The following is a 15,912-nucleotide window of genomic DNA, read 5'->3' on the forward strand; positions in this document are numbered from 1 at the left end:
TCTAACTTCTCTGAACAACACTTGCTGTGTTTTTGGAATTCTGACTGAATTCTGAGAATTTTGCTCAGACACCACAGGAAAGCAAACACTTTAATTATCTTTGCAATAAGATAATATGCCCAAACACTTGCTCACTAGCTGTATTTTGCATCTGGTGCTTTTTGAGCAGCGATGCCACTCCAGCCCTTGATTATTCTGTAGAAGTTTGGAGTAAGCTGGAAAACTTGGACATCTACTTTTCAACATGATTTATTTAACCGACCTTGGCGTGTCAAGGTAATGTTAGGAGCATGGGTACTTTGCTAAAGACAGCCTGTCTGAACTCCTCACGATCACTTAGGCACTGGAGATTGCCTCCTTCCTTGACGATATAGCAAAAAGTCGTTTTTCAGTAACTGTTTCTATGTCTGAGGTAACGTTCGCTGCCCCAGTTTTCCCCATACATCTCAGTTACGTAAGTTGTAGTTAGAAAGAAAATAGGTTTAAAGATTTAAGACATCCTTTTTAATTGGTACACTAAAACTGCCCTTTTCAAATGCTTTTCTTCCCACTTTTAAATTAAAGCAGTTCTTGGAGCATTTAATGATTGTGTACTTCACATAGCAATTTAAGTTCACTGAAGCAACTCATGTTTTCTTTCTTGGATATCTTTTTTTCAAAAGAAAGCGTTTGCTCTACTTTCTAAACTATTTAAAGCTATTGATAAAAACCTAAGACAACACGAACAGCTTACTGTAATATCAGGTCTTCAACTTGAGATCTTGTTGATGTAAAGGAAAGACGCCTAGGTCCCTACCCAAATTGCTGGAAGTACATGTAAAGCCTGTAGGTGAACGATAACCTTTTCATCTGCAAAGAGAAATATGAGAAGTGGGAGGAAGAAGAGAGGGAAGCCAAGTTATTTTTACTGTAAATATGTCAGTTTATTGACTTGTTAGGTTCAGATTTATTCAAAAAAGCAGGAGGAGGAAACAGTAATGTCTGCCAAAACCAAAGTAATTAGTGGGAGTTGAAAGATGTCTAATGATTCTTACAAGTCCTAAAGAGGAATAAACTAGTCTCTTATTAAACTGGATATGGACTTTTAAAACACTGTAGTAATTCTATTTTGTCTCTAAAAGCATGTGCACTTACATATGGTGAATAAAAACCTCTTTATTAAAGTAACATTGTTTATTCACAGTAACATTACAGGCAGCAGGTGTTTTTGTTACTTAAAAAAAAAAAAGTAAAAAACCAAAGCCGACTCCACGGTTCTAAAATAAAGGTTCAGATAATATTTGACAAGGCCGACATTGAGTTAAAGATGATGGAAGAGACTTCTGGTTTAATGCTTAATGTGCCTGCTACACCTCCATGGTCTAGCGTGAAAAATAAGATCTTGTTTCATGACTGCATGTGCTATGGACCATCTTCTTTTTTAACTTGTCTGGTGACTCTGGCTGTGATTAATCCAGCCACAGAATTCATGAACACATCTGTCCTCCCCGTTCTCTCTGTCCAAAGAAGCTACTAGTGGAGGTCTGCAAATTGAGGAGCTGGGAAGAAGACAGCAGCGTCTGAGAATCTAAGAGAAGTAAGGCAAGGTGTTGAACAAACATCTCGCGCTTACGACATAAACGTAGGAGAAGCATAGCTGAACCCTTTTAATTCAATCCTGTTAGAGTCTTTGGTTGCTATGATCTCATTTTCCTCCTGCAGTAATGTTGACGTCAGTGTCACAGGCTGGGGATTATATGTTGTCCGTAACTGTTAGTAGTGAAAGTCTGGAAGGGATATTTTGCCTTTGCCTCAGGTCAGAGACAAGCAAAGAGACAAGCGAATGGCTAATGAATAACTTCTTCTGATGTTTCCCCCTGCCCGTCATCTGACAGACTCAGGTGTGTAGAGAGCATCTCTAAGTACCTATTGGGAATTCAGCAAGACATGAAGTAACATTCTTCATAGAAGGATGATGCCTGGTAGGACTAAGCAGCCTGAAACAATGTTTGTGGTGCTTTGTAGCTGTGAGTGTTCTCATTCCTCTTCCTGGGGACAGGTTCTGAAGCCTTGGGTGCCATGCGTGCTTGAATGTAGCTCCTCAATTTACTGTCACCTGTGTTGTCACTGCATGCTACAGCCATGCTTGTTTTCAATTTCCTGTAAGAAGGTGCCTTTGATTAGTCCTCCCCAGCATCTCTGAGGCATAGAAAATGTCATGGTAGCACAAAAACTCATGTGGATTTTAGAGCTTTTGGAGTCTCCGCTTGCACAGAAACTACTTGGCGTCATCTGTAGCTGGCAGTTTCCATCTGCTCTCCCTACCGTGCATGTGTGGAAACACTAAAGAAAGCGGGATATTAGATCTATGAGGAGATACCGAGAAAAACAAATATCAGAAAAACAAGCAAGCAGAAATGTCTCATTATGGGGGATATGGAGCAGCAGGGTGTGTAGGGAAGATATCCATGAAAGTGAATGAGAAACAAATTGACTGTAAGTAGATTTATTTTGAGGGGATGATGTGCATGAAGCAAAAAAAATGCCATTGGTAATTTTTCATATACAAATGTGAGGGAGGAAAATACACATACAATAGCTAAACACAGTACACTTGTGAATTTGACATAACCGATTCCAGGTCTTCATATATGAAGTGACAGCAAAATACCCTTTAGCTTCAAGAGGACAAGCTTCCACTCAGTCGGTGAAAATAAATTCTTGAAGTGATGGAAGCATATCGCTCAACAAGAACACTAGCATGTCTTGTATTTGCAAGGAGAAACATAAAAAAAAAAGGCAACATAAATTCAAATCTGCATATAAGAATTGTTACAGGAGCTAGGTCTAATAGGGTATCATTGTCACCTGTCGTGAAAGCCCTATGGAGGCAGATGTATGATAATGTGTGTTCCCACTGTTTGTCATTTCAGGATTGGTAGAGACTAATTGAATTGATACTCACCATCTTTTCCTGATCCTTATCTATGTAACTGTCCTGTCTTTGAGTTATTACTTAATTCCTTAAGAATTGTAGGGCTTTAGAAGAATCCCCAGAAATAGTGCTGAAGCACCAAGAGAACAATGCCAAAATTAAATTTTTGCTTTCAAAGGCTTCTAGGATTGTCCGGGGAGCTCAGAGAAGGTAACGCCAATGGACAGGATAGTTTTAAAGGAAGAAGACAAAAAAAAAAAAAGCTTGCTTGTTTTTTAGATCCTTTGGTAGTGGACACCTCATTTAATCTATACTTAACCTGCATTTCTCTAATATAAAATGAAAACAGACTCTTCCTCCTCATAAAATAAAATTCCATAATGAACGTAAGGCATCTGGGTATTAGTTTGTTAAAAGGTAAAGTTCTATTTGAATGTGATTAATACTTTTATCAACCTTAATGTATTGTATATAAGCTGCGTAAGCAACTAGGTGGTCATATAATTCATCGGGCATGGTGGTCTTTGCTATCCTAGAGCAGCTTAGTATAGAATTTTAGAGATATGAGATCATTCCTATTACTCTAAGGATAAATGGTAACATTTATCATAGACTTCCCATTTTTATTTTGCAAATCTTTCAATACAGTGTTTGAATAACCCTTTGAAAGCTAACAATTGCAAATCCTAGATATTGTTTGAATTGTAAAAGTATTTTGCACTGTCCTGATCAAAGTAACAAATATCATTGGTAGACTTACACAACACGTAAATGTTACGTACATTCAAGGAGGCCGTTAGAATGCAGCATTCATTAAGAAAATACTTGAGATAATAAGGTATCATTCACTAATAGAAAAATTCAGCGTTGAGTTGAATTTCAGTCAAGGCTCTGAAAATACTTGATATCCTTCTGAAACTAGAAAATGTGCCATCACTGAAGTCTTGCAAGGTTGTGCGTATGACAGGAAACGGCATATTGACACGGAATTTCCATCTTTTTTCACGCTTAAACGGAGTAGATCTGAAGTCAGTTCATTCAACAAAACAGCAATTTGGAACTACTTTACAGAGTTTACTTGAGGCAACGTGCTCCTGATATTTCACGTTAAATATGGATTATGGAGACTACTGAAGATTTTTTCGTATTTGAATTACCACTAGTTTTATTTTCTTACATTTTACCTGGTTGACTAGAGAAACAACATTTTTCTGACTTGTCTTCTGGCTTATACACAATATAGTTAATTAAGACATGCTATACTTTCTCCCCAGAGTCAAAGTATAATGTTCAGCTGGCTGACTTGCATAAATAATCCATCACTGAGAATCATTAATTTAGAAGACAAGCTATGGTAATTGATGTCTTTTTGCAAGCTATGGAAACGCTTAGGGAAATCACTTATTTTTCTTGTTGGTACATTTTTTTAAATTTGTTTTAGAGTATTTCCAGGCCTGAGTAGTGTTGGGCTGTAGCCTCTGAAACAGATTCACCTGAGATTAACTGTTTCTGCAGGAATGTGATTTTTTTTTTCTTGGTTTTGAGTAAAAATCTGAATATTTTTATTCTGAAAAACTATTAAAATGGTAAGACTTAACTTTGGGCTAATCTTGGCGTGCGTATGCTGGATGAACCACTGTTTAAGTTTTGGAAGTTTCTAGTAAAAAGGCCTGGCATAGTGATATTAGCAGTAGCCTTTATGTGATAAAAATGCCTTCCAAAAATCATGATGCTGTTATATCTGGTAATGCAAACAGGGAGTGCAAGCACTAATACATGCTGTCTAAGTTGGTATTGAGATCTTCCTATATTCTGATATGTTGGAAGCGGTTACCTGATGAGTTGATAGCATGTTTCTCTATCAAACTAAGCATATCAAAGGCTGATGACATGTATAGTTTGTTGGAAGACTTGCACTTGAAGGTAATTTGGCACGCAATTCTTAAAGTTTGCTTATGTGCTAAATTATACTGTAACCATCATGTCTGTATGGCAAGAAAAGTTACCAGTTTTGTTTCCTTTGTAGGAATCTCTTCCCTTTCACTCATAATTGAAATATTAGGCTTTGCTAGTCTACAGCAATACATACCAATTTACAATTATTTTGTCTGCCTTCAAAACATGAAAGATGCATCCAGGTCAGTATTTGAATGGGAGCCGACAGCTTGGTGGTATTTCAGTAGCAGTTCAGAAGCGGAATATCAATAACCCGTAACAAAGGCATCAGGTTGCTGAGGTAAAAACACCCAAGTGGCAATGTTTTTTTTATTATTACAGATCAAGGTAGTTTCAGCATTTTTTCTTTTATTGCTGGTCTCTTATATTTGAAAATAAAATGTCTATTCTATCTCTGAATTTCTCCTGTATCAGCAGCCAAAGATGTTTGTCTTCAGCTTGAGTCTTTCAACTTTGTACACTGTATTGCAGTTGCAGAAAGGTTATGTACTTCTCCTCAAATAGGCTTTACGTTTTTCATTACAGAAAAAGAATTTTATGAACTTATGAAAGGTTTTTATTGTGTGCACGCAGATTTCATATATGCAAGATACGACAGAATTGAAGTCTTTGAATTAACTTTAATGTGTCTTGGACTGTAAGTACATAGTACTGTGATGTTTTCTACTCCATAGAGGAAACTTCTTAAATACTTCTCATGTGTTCAGTAACTGAAATGCAAAGTGGGCCATTTCTACATATAGTCTTTAAGGTGTAATGATTCTGAAAACAAGCAGACATACTTTTTTGTGTGTCTTTTTTTTAACCCTGGAATTTTACCTTTTTTGCCTCCCATTTAGGCACCAAAATAGAGGCTTGTTACCTCGTGTGCTTGGCTCCTCCTGTGTGTTCTCAGCTGAGCCCTGGTGTGCTGCACTCTCAGAAATCCAGCCCTGAATTTTGACATTATATATAGGAACAAAAAGAGAACATGTTCACAAGAAACTGGCATTTGAGCTAAATTCAAGTAGCCTTTGCCATTTGATTCAATTTTGTAAGGTATAGAGAAGTACCATATTGCTGATAGCTTCAGTTATTGAAAAATGGTAGTCACAACTTTTATAAAGTGAGGTAAATCATGTTTATTAATGCTTCCTGTGGACATACAGTGACTTGGCCCTGGGACATTAAATGCGTAATTGGCTTGTGTAATTAACTTTTTCCCCCCTATGGCTTGAGTGGCTAAACACGCAAAATTTTCTGAGTAGCTCCAAAATATTTTTGTAATATTAGTTCAAGCCAAGGGAAAAAATTCTTAATCTTTCAGACCTTTTGAATAAAAGCAAAGATGCATAGTGAACAGAACTAACGGGGTTTATATGCCAGCCATAAAACTCACAAACCAGTGATTACTTCTGTGTTTACATATCTGATGCAGAACAGAGATTTGAACCTTACATGCCTGCTTTGCTGAAGAATTCCAAAATCATTGAACCAGAAGGGATTTTGAGCTGGACCTTTCTTGGTTTTCCCTTTACAGTTGTTTCATTTTGCATAGAACGTAGATCAGGAGCAGGTTTATATAGTCTTTCTCTTGCTTTCCCTTTCATGCGTCTTCCATGTGAAACATGGCTCGTTAGGTAGATAAAGTCCTTTTCAGCACTGCTTTCAGTATTTAAGAGGTACCTAGTTTTATGATTCGTATAAAATGGGGCCATAGAATGTATGTGGGTGGGGAGGGATGTACGTGTGTATGTATACATGTATGCGTGCGTATCTTTTTCAGAACATGGGGGATGGAGAAAATGTATGCTGTATATGAGGAACTTTGAAACTCACTCCTCTAGTTCATGTACTTTCCGAAGTCACAGTCAACTGTCTCTTGACTCCTGACATGCTTGTCTAACCTTAAAGGGATCTAGTGGATATCAGTAGATCTAGAGACCTCCCAGGCAACCTGTTCCAGAGCTTCATTGTCTCTGCCAGCAAAATGCTGTTGTTCAAGTCCAGCCTGACATTTTGTTACTACAGTTTGAGACTCTGCTTGTCCCATCCACTATATGCACAGAATCAGAATGGTATTTTAATTCCTTTTTTTTTTTTTTCTTCTCCCTCCATGATTGATATCAAAGATAGAGACTGGAATAAAGCATCCCCAAACTGGCAGAACTTGAGCTTTTAAATCCGCATTACTTTCATAATTGGCTACCTCAACTGGCATCATTGTTAGTCCAATTAAAAAATAAGCACCTGCCTCAAAGAATTCATAGCTAGACTGGTGTCACAGTCAAGCTTAGGAGAAAATTACTTAGACAAAATACTTCTGGTTTTTGAAAGGCACTGCTTGAGAATAGAAGCTTTTATTTCACAGTAACTGGCTCAACCTCTTTGACAATTCATTAGCAATATCATAAACCAAATACACTATCTGAGAGATCCACAGGTTGATCAGGACATTACAGGGAAAAAATTCTAGTATGCATTCCTGGATAAAGTAATCTCAGCAGTTGTTAGAGGGAGTGGTGAGTTGCCAATGTCAAACAGCAGGTGAATACGGTTGCAGTTCCCTTCCTGAAACAATTCAGCAAAAAGACAGCGGTGAGACTTATGAAAGTCTGAATAACTTGAGGACTTTGAGATAGCTAACGCTCTAATTTTGTAATGTCGTGGTCTGACTCTTTCTATATAAACAGGTTAAACTAGTAGAACCTTTAAAACAATTACAAAGAAATGTTTGTTTAATAAGGCCATAGTAAAGGTTTGTTTTTTTTTTTCCTAATGCAGACTCACTGAATGGGAGTGTAAGCAGTGTTTGAGGTTAGGGATCAGCTGTGGCCATTCAGGCTTGTAATTACAGCTGTGGTAAGTGTGTTTTCAAGTCTTGCTGTACTGAGAGTTTTCTTAATCCATTATTTTACTAGGCCTTTCATTGCCCCTCCTAGTACATCGTAACAATTCCTGAAACCCCGTGAATCATGGGAAAACAAATGTTGGGCTATTAATTTCTGGCTATATAGAGACATAAATTTAAGTCCTACCTAGGCAAGTGTGTGGTCATGTTTGACATCATTATTATTGTATTTAGTAGTCTCAGTAAGCATGCAAATATTACAAGTCTGTATGCAGTGAAGACTGGATTGTTTAAAGTCCTAGCTTTTTAATTTAGCAGTGGGGAAAAATGTGTAGTGAACTTTTATTCCATTATTAATAATAGGCTTGGTTACTGCAGACTTTGGGAGCTAGGAAAGACGTGCCCTCTTTAAGGTTTGATGTGTGCTGCAATTGACTTCCCTATATTTTTACGAAAACAAGCACAAAGCTGATGTCTCAGCTGATTACTGTTTGCTTTTTAAGCCACACAGAAATCCATGCTGTTGAATGTCAAACAGGATTGAACACTTGATACAGTTGAGCTGCTTTCACCTGTACACAGGCTGTTTACTGCGTAAAACAACAAATCTTTGAGCATTGTGCTTCACTTAGAGAGCCTTTATCTTCTGCCTTGGATGACTTTGAACAAAGACAAAATAAACTTAAAAAGAACTTTAGGTAGATCATTTCATACTGTAAGTAATGTTACCCCTTCAAATTCTATCACCATGCCTGCTTTTCTCCCACTAAGAGGTGGGCTAGCCATAATTTTAAACAGTATCTCATGTATCACGGTGATAAATTTTATCTGATGATGAGACAGAGGTGGCTGAGGTGTACAATCTAGTTTCCACAAGATGTGCAGTTGATCTCTGTGCGCTTCTTCAAGGATTAACAGATTTCTTTGTGCGATGAGAGATGAGCTTTTACCCATTTACACGTTGGGGTGTGTTTGGATCCAATAGAATAACTGTTCTGTGGTGAATAACTAAAAAAATGCTCACGCTTTGGGCAACACTTTGCATACAGCTGCAGCAACTCCAGGAGGTCTGTGTGAGGCAATGCGTTCTGGCTGAGTGTTGGCTAATGAGTTTGCTGCTGAGATATATTGATTGAAAATTAAAACATCTTTTCTGCTATGGCTGTGTTAATGGAACTGGTTGGCACAAACCGGGTCTAAATTCCTTGCTTTCAGGTACAGCTGTCCACCTTGCCTATTTAACAACTTAATTTAGACATAACAATCAGATAACCTGTGGAAAGCTTGAAAATTGGGATCTTATATACAGGCACAAGAATTCAGGTTAGCCTATTTAGTTTTCAAAGCCACGCTAATTAAAAAGATTAACCTAATTTTTAATAAGAATGTGTATATTACCCGCCAATGTAAAATATTAGACGCACATGAATCATAGCATATAATACAAAAAATGGGAGTAGTATTATAGTCTCTATAACAAAAGGTAGAATTAATATTAACTTGCCAAAGGAAATCCTGGGGGGAAATCCTAAGACTTGCTGGAAAACAGGTAGTCTATTTTTGGGAGGGGGTGGCAATGAGGTTTCAACCCTCATTTTTCATTCTGGGTGTTAGAAATGACTTTGTTACTTTCTGTAAGGTATTGGAGTTTTCAAATTACAAAAACCCATTTGAAAATCTTAAAAAAAGCCAAACAAACAAACAAAAAACCCAAACCTCAAAAAACCCCAAACCCACAAAAAACCAACCAACTGAACAAAAAAAAAAAAAACCCAAACACCCTGTGTAAAATGTACCATGAATGTGTTTATATAGCCACAGGGAGATTGTATAGATGTGAGCCAGTGAACAACAGAAGTAGACTGTTTCTTCAGTGCTTCATGAGTGCTGCTCTTCATGTGAATTGCTTTAGCGTTTAGAATCAGATCTAACATGATACAAACTTCTCTGTGTGGGAGAACAAGCAAGATTAAGACAAATTCAGCTCCCTGCATGTGTTGTTTAAATGGCTCATCATTGAGAGGGTACTTGGAACAGTATCAGTTCTCATAAACACAAACCAATGGGGCTTGAACAGGGATCCGCAGAAGCGCGCTTCGAGGCCAGATTCTACCTTCCAGGCACAGCTTGATACTGGACTCTAAACCGAGCTGTTTTGTCCATGGTGAGCTGAGAGGCATATATCAACAGCTTCAAGGCCAGGGTAAATAAAACTATTAGAACAAAAATGTGAATATTTTCTTTTTTCCTTTCCCTCCAAGAAAAATGAGCCTTGTTTTTTGACTCTAGCTGAAGAAGCTATATTTCTTTGGTTGTTGCATATCTTCTCTTGTGGATAAGATACCTGCACAGCAGGGATTCCCCCCCCCCCCCCTTTTTTTTTTTTCTTTTTCCATTTCCAACTTTCCCATTTATCCCTTGAAGCTGCTGCTGTTCCAAATATTCTCTCTGAACAATTTCAGTAACACATGCAGGGCACTGAATTTGCTCCTTGTCTTCATACCCTGCCAGCTCACCCAGTTTGAACAGTATGAGGCTACTACTGTTCCCGGGCTTTTTTTTTTCCTAAGCTGGTAAATTCATGGATGCTTATGAAGAAGCGAAAGGGAGGAAGGACTTGAATGATGATGGGGAGAAAAAAATAAGGATTTTAGTGGCAATTCTGTCCACTATGCCACACTAGCTGTTTTTTCCTCCTGTCCAGGTTCTATGTGAGTTGATTAGTTGTCTGTATTGGTGTCTGTAACCATGTAATCATGTCTGTAATTTTTTTTTTTTTTCCCCCCCACCCCCCTTAAGATAGTTGCAGATCTGCTCTCAAGTGGAAGCAATATAAAATTGGAGTTCTGGAGTTGAAGAAATGATGGAGATAAGAGAGACAAATGAAAATATTTGAAAATATGTGAAAACTACTAGCAGAGCAGATAGCAATGATGCTGAAGCTGAAGAGGCAAGAATTGGAATTGGCCTTAGGGCAGGAGGAAGGAGAAGTTTAATTTTCTTTTCCACATGGTCTTTCCGTGCTTCTCACTCCTTTGGGAAGATCGGTGACCAGCATCCTTCACATCAAAAAAGAAATTCTTACCATATGCCTTGTTTGGACTTTTCCACTGTGTGAAATACGGAGTAAAAAATCCTGCTGCTAGCTGAATTTTGTATCCAGATTATTCTGTAGTTTTTAGAAAAAAAAGTCTTTATTTTGTAACAGATGTTATGCTGTTATCGTAGATAAATATTTGAAGTGGTGAAGCTTACATAGTAGTGCTAAGTTTTTCTCTCAGTGTTACTGATTTTGATGAAATGTACTTGTTTGTTGACTCCATTTTGCTGGTTCAGAAGTAAACATCCTCTGAGTGACGACTCTTTCTCATTCTTTTCTCTCTGAAGTTTTTGTGCAAGACCAGCTTTACAGGCTGTTTTCATTTTGATTTTTGTATCAACCGTGGCTGTGTTGGTCAGGCTCAGCACACTTGCCAAAACAGCTCTTTCAACTGGTTTTAAAAACAGGCTTTCATCGGTCCTGTCCAGCTTCAGCTGCTGTGCCAGGACAGCTCTATTAACTGCATGGTAATGGCCTGGCCGCCTCCGCCAGCGCGGTCCCTGGCTGGCTCCGGAGCAGCTGCCAGCATGGAAGGTGCCAGGGCTGCCGGGGTGGCCGGGGGAGCTCTGCCGGCACGCTGCCGAGCTCCAGAGCGAGTGTGGGCCAGTGCGTAATACCCGGCTGTTGCCGGCTGTCAGGACCAGGGCTGTCGTGACAGTCTGTCTGATACACGCAGTTGCTTTAAGAGTAATTGTAGCTGGCTGGAAGCTCACCAGTGGCTGCGGCTGCTGCGGTCTTGCATCTTATATGCAGAAACGGACTGTGAAGCTGAGAAGAGTTGGAGAAACAACATCTGTGCATTATAAATAACAATCCTTGTAAAGATGAATTGCAATTTGTAATTAATCAGGGTATAACATCTACTTTTAATGCTAGGGTTAATTTTTTGTGGTTTTTTTTTTTTTCTAAAGCAATCTGTGTATCTTAATACTGTACTGTGAGAAACTAATTCTGATCTGAGTAGTGTTAACATAAGTGAATAATAACTCTCCTGGCAATAGTGACATTACCTAAATGTAAATGGAGCCCAATGTTGATTGCAAGTCTAAAGCCAATGTTGTTTTGTGGGAAAGCAAGCTGTTTTGTTTGTCACATTTGCATTCAGTTTATGAAGTGATAGACTCCTCTTCTGAAATCCTAATACATTTTAATTAACTTTCTTCATCTTCTTGACATAGTTATATCCATAGCCTGATCTGTTTTTCTTCTGAAGTCCTTGTGAAGGAAGCTGAACAATGTATTGGAGATTCTGCTTTGAACTTTTGAAACAGTTTCACAGTGAATATATACCTTGTCTATTTAGTTATTTTGGGATGATTTAAAGACTATCATTCTTCATTGCATTTTGTTAAAGATATGTAAAATTTTTCTTGAGTTGGTTGGTAGGCTTTTGAAATGTATTCAGCAAGTCTCTTCCAAAGAGACACAACTTGAAGGTACTTTTGACGCAGTATTCCCTGGTCCTGTAGACCATTGAATAGTGAAGGGTTCCTGTTCTGTTTTTGTTTGCCACTAAGTAGTTGTGCCCTTCAGTCCTCCAACTTTTGAAGGTTTACAGTTGGCTGTGAGAGCTTGTATAATGCCAGGCAAAGTCTATAGTCTAATATAACATATCTCAAGGGACTTTCTGCATAAATATGGAGTTGCAAGAAAACGTGTATGGCACTTGAAACATATTCCAAACTCACTTGCTGTAAATGCTTTCAACAAAATGTATTATTAATATTTTTTTGGTTCTGCTGAAACTGTAATACCATAATGCATTATAGCAAAGTCTGTGACATAAGTGACAGCTTTCATCACTTATAAAACTACGCTCCAGTACATGCAGTAACGTCGCCTTTAGACTTAAACTGCAGTGATTGCATCTGGCAGTTGCATATGGTGAAACTTAGCTACTGCCCTTTTAATTAAATTATAGTTGGGAGCTTGCTTCTGGGAGCTTGCCGATCAACTGAATTTCACAGTAAAATAACAGAAATGTGACTTATTTTAAGTAAGGGAATTTGCAGTACATGCAAGAGCAGGCAAGAAGTTCTTCTTGTATCTAAAATAACTGATTGCAGTGTGCCATCTTTGCTGCTTCTGATAGAAAATGACTACTACAGAATCAGATCACACCCTGCCTCTCCTTTCCTTTTCCAAACTGCCCTAAGGAAATCTGAAGAAGGAAAAATAGTGCTACTGTCTCATTTAAGGTAGCGTACCTAGATGGTTGCACTGAGTGGAGTACTACGTTGGCCTTTTCGTTCTGTATTGGGTTTGCGTGGCAAGATTTTAGGAGTGCAGGGCTACAGGGGTGGCTTCTGTGAGAAGCTGCCAGAAGCTTCCCCCATGTCCGACAGAGCCAACGCCAGCCGGCTCCAAGACGGACCCACCGCTGGCCAAGGCCGAGCCCATCAGCGACGGTGGGAGCGCCTCTGGGATAATGCAGTTAGGAAGGGGAGAAACAAAACCTGCACGACTGCAGCTGGAGAGAGGAGTGAGAGTACGTGAGAGGAAGAGCCCTGCAGCCCCCCAGGTCAGTGCAGGAGGGCAGGAGGGGCTCCAGGCACGGAGCAGAGATTCCCCTGCACCCGGGGTGCAGCCCATGGCGAGGCAGCTGTGCCCTGCACCCATGGGGGCCACAGGGAGCAGAGATCCCCCTGCACCCAGGGAGGAGCCCACGCCGGAGCAGGGGATGTGCCTGGAGGAGGCTGTGACCCCGGGGGAAGCCCGCGCTGGAGCAGGCTCCTGGCAGGAGCTGTGGCCCCGTGGGAGAGGAGCCCAGGCTGGAGCAGGGTTGCGGGCAGGGCTGGGGACCCCGCGGGGGACCCACGCTGGAGCAGGCTGCTCCTGAGGGGCTGCACCCGGGGGAGGGACCCACGCTGGGGCAGTTCATGTCTGCATGGGAGGGACCCCGGGCTGGAGCAGGGGAGGAGTGTGAGGAGTCCTCCCTGAGGAGGAAGGAGCGGCAGGGACAGCGTGTGATGGACGGACCCCAACCCCCATTCCCTGTCCTCCTGTGCCGCTCAGGAGGAGGAGGTGGAGAAAATCGGGAGTGAATTTGAGCCTGGGAAGAAAGGAGGGGTGGGGGAAAGGTGTTTTAAGATTTGGTTTTATTTCTCATTACCAATCAAATCAGAGTAGGTTAATAAATTGAAGTAATTTCCCCAAGAGGAGTCTGTTTCGCCCATGACAGTAAGCGCTGAGTGATCTCTCCCTGTCCTTATCTCGACCCACAAGCCTTTCATTGTATTTTCTTTCCCATGTCCAGCTGAGGAGGGCAGTGACAGAGTGGCTTTGGTGGGCACCTGGCATCCAGCTTTGGTCAACCCTCCAGACATTTGAAAGAAGAAAAATTCCAAAGGTAGAACTTGCCAAAATTGGTTCTTGAGAGCCTCCGACTAAGACCAGTTTCATCTCCTGTGTCATTGTCCCTCCTTCCATAGCAAAATCAGTCCAAAGGGGAGGTTCCCACTGCTGGGCCCTCAGGTTTAAGGTAAGGCGACTTTGAGGCACCGATGCGGACCTTTCTGTGTGTGTCTTGCTCTGTTCTTGTGGGAAATCCAGCCATTTCACTTCTGAATAGGATGCCCCAAATTTTAAACTTACTGCAAAATGTAAAAAAAAAAGTAGTAGTTGAGATCTGGTCACTGTTTTGATGGTATATTAAGTTTTAATTTGTTAGTCAAATAGTATCCCCAGAAAGCTGTCTAATATCAAAATGCACATAACTCATGCTTCTGAAATGAAACTCACTGATTCTTTCAGCCAGTTCTACTCTTGCCAATAGTGAATAGAGTTCAACATCTTCACCATAAGACCAGAGTGTATGGGAATGACCTCATTCAGCATGGTGTACAGGACTGACAACCCTCACTGAAGCAGAAATATATGTTTTTAAAAAAAAAAAAAATCAATCTGTGCCTGATTAAGCTGTTTCTGTGGGACTTGACATGTAGACTCCCCCTTTTGATTTGTTGAAAGCAGATCCAATGTCATATTTCGATCTCTAGCCTTGAAGCTCTCCTCATCCAGGCTTTGACTTTCACAGAAGGGCTACATGCAGACCCCCAATTCTAAGCCTTTAGAATCCCCAAATTCTCTAACACTTCAAATTTTTTCCTTCACATAACTTGTTTGATTTGTGTTTTCTTATTTATAGCTTTTACTTTGTGGGGCACATTGTAGCTGTCACAAATAAAAGCACTCTGCCAAACAATTTCTTAATTTTTTTTTTTCCTAGACAAAAGAAACAGAGAAATTATATATGGATCCTCTCAATTGCAGACCTTATACTATTAGTTTTTGAAATAAGACCACCTTTGCTTAATTGTCTAGACATGGATTTAGATGTTTGCTTTAGGCTATTCAAATTTAAGTATTTTGGACATGGCTTCTCAGCTTCTCTTTTTATTTTTTAATTGGAGCTGAGGGATTATGCTTGAGGAAGCTCAATTAAGACAACTTTGGCTTGCATAATTGCCTCAGCAGGTTAGTGACTCTGTGCCAAGCTCCATGAAAGTTTAAAAACATTTGGGATTTAATGGTAGAAATTGTCAATATGAAAGTTTTCAGTGTGCCATTTTCCTTTCAGGTTTTCTAGAAGCTGCTGGTGTTATGGGGTCATATAAAAATTAGAAATAAAGAATCCTGAGGGGCATGCCTTGCTGTGTGTTTGGAGAGCAAGGTTTTAGTATGGTCCAAACACTTCTTATCGAGTGACTTTTCTTTGTCTTAGTCACTAGATACTAGAGGTTTAAATAGCCCAGTATTTGATATATTGTTATTGTGCTGCTCTCTGATGAAATTAACCTCAAGGTTTCCTACTCCAGAAGGCAGTGACTCCATAATTGACAGATGGTGATAAAATCCTATAACTTTATTACTAATGTTTGTGCAGATTGAAATATGGATGTCATTGCACATCGCTGAAACAAACATTCAGACAAGCTTAATGATTCTAGATGTGTCTGTAGAATCTCTGTTTGACAAGGTAATGTGCTCACATAAGCTAAGGATAAACATTTTTTGCAACACAGAAAATTTAGATACATGCCATAATATGAAGGAGCTGACTTGCTGGCTAAATGTAACATGTCATAGCTAGCTTTTATGTGCCTGCCTGGT

The sequence above is a fragment of the Pelecanus crispus genome, chromosome 9, assembly GCF_030463565.1.
Source record: "Pelecanus crispus isolate bPelCri1 chromosome 9, bPelCri1.pri, whole genome shotgun sequence".
NCBI lineage: Eukaryota > Metazoa > Chordata > Aves > Pelecaniformes > Pelecanidae > Pelecanus > Pelecanus crispus.